Consider the following 6,000-nt stretch of genomic DNA (forward strand, 5'->3'; position numbering starts at 1 on the left):
CAACCAGGGAATTTGGTGGCTTAGCTGTGACTGTGATCCAGTCTGGGACATGAGTCAGCTGGCCAGGGAGGGGATTTACCAGCTCTACAAACTGCTGCTACACAAGAGGGAAGGAAATCCAGCTGGGAAATGGGACCCAATAGAAGTGACACTGACAGAAGCCAGCCAATGGGACCCCTGGAGAAATGATCCACCTCCCACCTGAGACTGTCCCCCGTTGGGTGATGGGAGCCCTGTCGAAACTTGCCAGATCCTCCGAGACTGAGCCTGTCTGTCTCCTTTCTCTCCTGCTCACTTTAGGATCTGGTCCCCTCCCCATTACCATGTAGGTACCCCTGCTATGCTGTTGGGCCAGGGATGCAACCCAATGGGAAAGGAAGAGCACAGCTCCCAACACCAGACAGAGAAATCCAACAATGAGAAGCTGCTAAGGGACAGCTGTCATGGGGAGATGGAGGGAATGGAAGCAGGAGCTCCTCTTCCAGTGGGGTGGGAGGGGTGTGACAGTGCAGATCACTAGAGAGGAAGATGACGAGTCCATCCCAGGGTGTCTGTCACATGTCATCCTCCATGATTCCTGGGGGCATCCAAGACTCTGACAGGTGCTGCTGCTCTTGAGACAGGAGGACATCACGGCCAACAAGATGCACCAGCTCCACCCCATCTCATCCTCTCGCCAGGTGCATGGGGCTCTGCAGGGACTGCACGTTTTGGGGCATTTCTGATGAGGTGTAGAGCCCACTGTTCACTGCCCACTGCCCCTGCAGAACCTGCTCCAGCTGGAGGAGACGTTTCACAGGGAGCCTGTCATGGGGTGTATGTTCCCGCGCACTAGCTCAGAAACCAAAGGGTTAATTCAGGCACTGCCAGCCACTGCTGACTGGCGGGTAACAGCAGTGGGGAGAATCGAAGAGCTGGGAGGCAGACTGGCAGGACGGTTATCAGGCAGTAGACAGGAACTCCGGTCAGAAGACAGCCAGAGAGTCATCCAGGACACCTCCCAGAAAGGGGCAAAGAAGCCAACAGACCAAAACCCTGATGGGCCTGAGAACCGAGTGGATTTCTAGGTTCCTGGGCACGAGGAGTGGACCGACCGCCACACTGAGCTGAGCGAACCAGAGCCCCATGCCCTCTCCGTGTGCCCAGGGGATGCACCTTCTCACGCCGAAAGAGACAACAGAGAGCGAGAGACTGACCTGGGGCGATGCAGAAGGTGCAACAGGAGTCCTGGCTGCAGGGGAGATTCTGCGACCAGCAGCTGTCCCAGGCCTGAGAGCAGGGCCGGCCTTTGCCTAAGACCACAGAGCCCTTTGCGCGAACACCTGGAGGATCCTGAGTGAGGCATGGGGCCATGTGCCCAATGGAGAGGGAGGGCCCAGGCACCCACACTAACCCCCCATTTCAGAGGGGAAACCCAGACCCCTTTTCCCTCTATTGGGGAAGGGCAGAGGGGAGAGACATGAGAAGCCCTGAGCCATTCCCAGGAACCAGAGGGGGCTGCAGACCCTTTCCTTTGTGGGGATCTAGGACTGCACATTGTGTTACGCTCTGTGAATCTGGAATTCAATTGGTGAACCACCCGGAAGGCCAATGGCCTCAGATCCCCCTCACTGAGCCTGGTTGGTCTCACGGCTCCTCTTAGCTTCATTGGCGCGGCTATCTGGGAGGCAGCCCCGCAGGATCCTAGGCCCCCTCCACTGGGCAAGCTAGGCCCATGGGCGACCAACGTGGTACAGTAGATGTTCTGTCAGATAAGAAACTTGGAGTCCCTCTGGGTTTTGTTGTGGGAGAACCGGCAGTAATCTCAGAACCAGGAATGGACCGACATCAATGTCTTCCTTTTCTTTCATCATTTTTCTTGCTCTTCTCTGGACTCGCCCCAATTTCTCCACATCTTTCTTGAAAGGGATGATAATCCTGGGGAAAAGGCTGAAGGAGAGGTCTCTTGTATGACAAAAAAATAAGAATGGCAAGAATTAAGGCCGCTAAATACAAATGTCAAACTAACCCATGCAGCTACAGGGCTGTGTTTTAAGGTTTGAGGGTTTTTTTGTTTTTTTGTTTTGCTTTTTTCCACAATTTGTGTTAATGCCTTCTTCCTCCCTGTTCCAATTGTACAGTAGCAAGCAAGCACTATAACAAATGATGGTATTTATTTACCATGGCAGTGACATGGTGTGGCAGTGTATGCACACCCCATAACAGGGATGAGGATGTTTTGGGGTGCGTATGCCATCTGGTCAGCTACAGGGTCATCAGCAGTCGCTATAGTCCATAAAGATCCACCTGCAATCTAGGGTAGTCAGGCTTAGTGGCTCAAGTTAATAATGTTGTCACTTCTCTCAGGACTGTGTGGTCTATTGGTCAGAATCTGAGAGTAGCCCTTACTCCAAGGAAGTATGGCCTAAGGGCCAAAGTCAGTAAGTTTCTCTTACCTCAGGGTGATATGGCCTAAGGGCTATATGCAGCCTTTGTCTCTGGGCAGTATGGCCAGAATCTGTAGTGTTGGGGCAAGCACCTGGTAGGGGGACCCAGGCCCACCCTGCTCCACCGTATCCCAACCCAGGGCCCTGTGGGTTGCAGAACGGTCTGCCACTCCCTCGGTGGGGAATCCGGCCGAAACATGCCGAGTATACCTGCGTGGGAGAGGCCGCTCCTGCACCCTCCCTGGGTCACTTCCTATTGATTCTGGCAGGTCAGCATCCCACATAGCAGCTGGGTGTCTCAGTTCCCTGGCAGTGGCTTCTCCCTGGGATTCCATGGGGGTCGCGTAGCGGCCATCTCCTGGGACTCTGATTCTCGCTGTCTGGGTCGCTGGCTGCTGCATCTCGGGAGCTCTGGCTGGAGGTCCTCATCCTTCGCTGGCCAGCCAAGACTGAGCTTTTCTCTTGCTTTTATGCTGCCCCAGCACTTGGAGCATGCCCAGTCTGGTTGAAGGGGCGGGACTTCCTCCGCCCACAGGGTTTTCACTCCCCCTGCTCCAGTGCGGGGTATGCATACCCCATCACACATGGCAAATTGAGATGGATACCTTTCCACTCGTCTGAACTCACCATTTATCGCCCTGAGTCCGCATGGATTGAGCAGCTGCTGAAAGTGGATAATTGTCGGCATGTGAAGGTTGGCTTTCCGATGTGAGGGATTTATAATGTGTCACATTGCAGACATAAACTCTAACAGCATATTATGCTAGGTCCTGTCATGCTCACATATGTGACGGGACACAATATAATACAACCTGACGAGCTGAACATTAAGAGGGAACAGGTGTCTTTGGCATGGGCCTGCACACTATTAATTCATATAGTGATTATCCAATGAAGCCAACACACTGATAAATGTTGACAACACTCACATCCTGGTGAACACAGCAACTGGCCAGCTACCAGCCGTTACTAGCAATGGAAAAGAAATAAATGCCCCCTTTGTGCCAACTGTATGCATGGCCCTGGCACCTCTTGAGGTCTCTTCCAGTTCTGGAGTTCTAGGTTTCTAAGATTCTATGATGCACTTAGGGCCATGTGAACACTGTCTGAATTAAATGACTGTAAGGACAGCAACAGAGACAAAAGCAGGGTGAATGACACAGTGAAAAGTTGGATCTCTAACATTCCAACTCTCCTCCAGGCAGGAAGTGCCTTTTAATACAATTATTCTATTTTACTCTCCTCTCCACGACAGGGGAAACTTTTAGAGGGAGGGTGAAATGTACTTTCTTTCAGCCGGATCATACTATTGAACTGGCAGGGGAGACAACTAGCCAGAGAAAAGCGGGGGGAGGAGGGGAGAAGGGGGGAATCCCAGCTGCCCACTCAGAATACAGACTTTTACTGGCACACCAAAGGGCTTTGGGCTACTCCTGACTGCATTGAAATCAATGGAAGTTTTTTCCCTGAGTTCTTCTGGGACATAATTTCACGCACAGTGGACAGTCTCTCATAGCTGGCAGGAAAATGGAAAATCCCTTTTATGAAAATTGATGCATTTTAGCCAGGGAGAGGATTCATCCCACTATGAAATCTTTTGCAGTAAGAGATTCCCAGAATTTTTGGGATCAATCATAAAAATTTGAGAACTCTTTTTCACATGGGGGCCAAGAGGGTGAATGCCATTCTAAAATGCATAAACAGGCAAAGCTTGAGTAGAAGCAGAGATGTTGCTTGACCTCAGTATTTGGCATGAGTGCAATTGTTTCTGGAATAGTGTGACCAGTTTTGGTGCCCACAACTCAAGAAGTATGTTGAAAAAATCAAAAAGGGCTCAGAGAAGAGCCATGGAAATGATTAAAGAATAGAAAAACTGCCTGATAGTAATAGACTCAAGGAGCTCAGTCTATTTAGCTGCACAAAGAGAAGGTGAAAGAGTGACTTGATCACAGTCTATACATATCTAAAGGAGGAGCAAATATTTAATAATGCCTACGATCTAGTAGAGAAAGATACAACATGAATGGATGTCTGGAAGTTGAGGCTAGACGTACTGAGACTGCAAAGACAGACTTTTTTAACAGTGAGAGCAATTAACTATTCAAGCCACTTACCAAGGCTGCGGTGAACTGTTCATCACTAACCATTTTTAATCAAAATAAGAATTTTTTAGAACCATGTGCTCTACAAATTATCTTGAGGTCGCTCTCTTGCCTCTTACATAGGCGGTCAGACTAGAGGATAATAATCAGTCCTTCTGGATTTCCGATCTATGAATCTGTGAAATATCACTTGCCCGTCAGAAAGAGAAAACTATCCAAGGCACTGTGTATTTTTCAGATGCGAGCTGACACACACACAAACCCAAGCAGGCATCATTCTTAGCAGGAGGTGCTTGAGAGAAGAACATCAAAGGCCCTAATGACTTGATGGGAATGACACTAGGGGTAAGACTAATAATAACAAGCAGATGAAGGGGAGATCACCTTGGGCAGAGTACCTTTCACTGCTTGCCAGAATAGCAGAGAGATGTATGATCTCCAGCTACATGGTAGGACCACAGACTGCAAGTGCATACAGAGGGAGATGAATTATTCACAGAAGAGGCTGGATCATGATCTGAAATCCTGGGGTTCAACATGCTATCCTTGCTAATAGCCTTTGTTAACTATCACCTAGAATGTGCAGACTGCTTTCTGTGAGAGAGTGGTTAGTGTATTGGTGGGGGTGGGAGGGGAAATGTATCTATTAAAAATTCACACGCCTCTAGTTTGGAGTTGCAGCTGGCATCTGTTATCCAGATTAGTTGAACATACATATAATTCAGGCAAAGGACAAACATCATGATGTGAAGGATTTGATTGTTTTTCTCAGCAGAAGGAGTGCTAGGCCATATTGGTTTTGACACTATGCCTCAATTAAGCCTTACAAATAAAATCGGTCGTACATGCTTCATGAAACTGGAGAAGCCGTGGTAGATTCTTAGAAGGACTGAGCTTTGTGGGTGAGGCTAGAGAGTGAAGTTTCTCCACCAGTCACAATAATTGTACCGCTGTCTTCTCTTAATATGATTTATTTAGATGTTGCCTTATGAATTAATTCCCTCTAATTGCTCCTCCTCTCATTGTAAATCAGGGTTTCCTGATTTCTGGAGAGCAGTGAACATGATTCTACACCGCAGTAATTAGTCCAATTAGAAAGGGAGGCAGATGTGGAAAACCAATTACTTTCAGGAATATGTCTGCTCCTATGTATTCCAATTGCTAGTCAATTGAAATTTAATAGCAACTTAATAAAACATTGTTTTATTCATAAACCCTGTCCAACATCCAGACTCCCTTTAAGTTATTTATTTGCTTGTTGAGAAGCCAGTTCGAAGGAATTTTATGGTGAGTGAGTTTGGATCTGTTTTTCCTCCAGCTTACTAGGGGGTGTAAATCAGAAATAACTCCACTGACGCTTATGGCAACACACCAGTGGATAACTTGTGTAAACGAGAGCAGAACTAGGACCTTTGTTTACAGGAACATTGTTATTCTCCCTGCGTTGAGAACAAAACCCATTTCTACCCTTA

The sequence above is a fragment of the Pelodiscus sinensis genome, chromosome 27 (genome assembly GCF_049634645.1).
Source record: "Pelodiscus sinensis isolate JC-2024 chromosome 27, ASM4963464v1, whole genome shotgun sequence".
NCBI classification, from domain to species: domain Eukaryota; kingdom Metazoa; phylum Chordata; order Testudines; family Trionychidae; genus Pelodiscus; species Pelodiscus sinensis.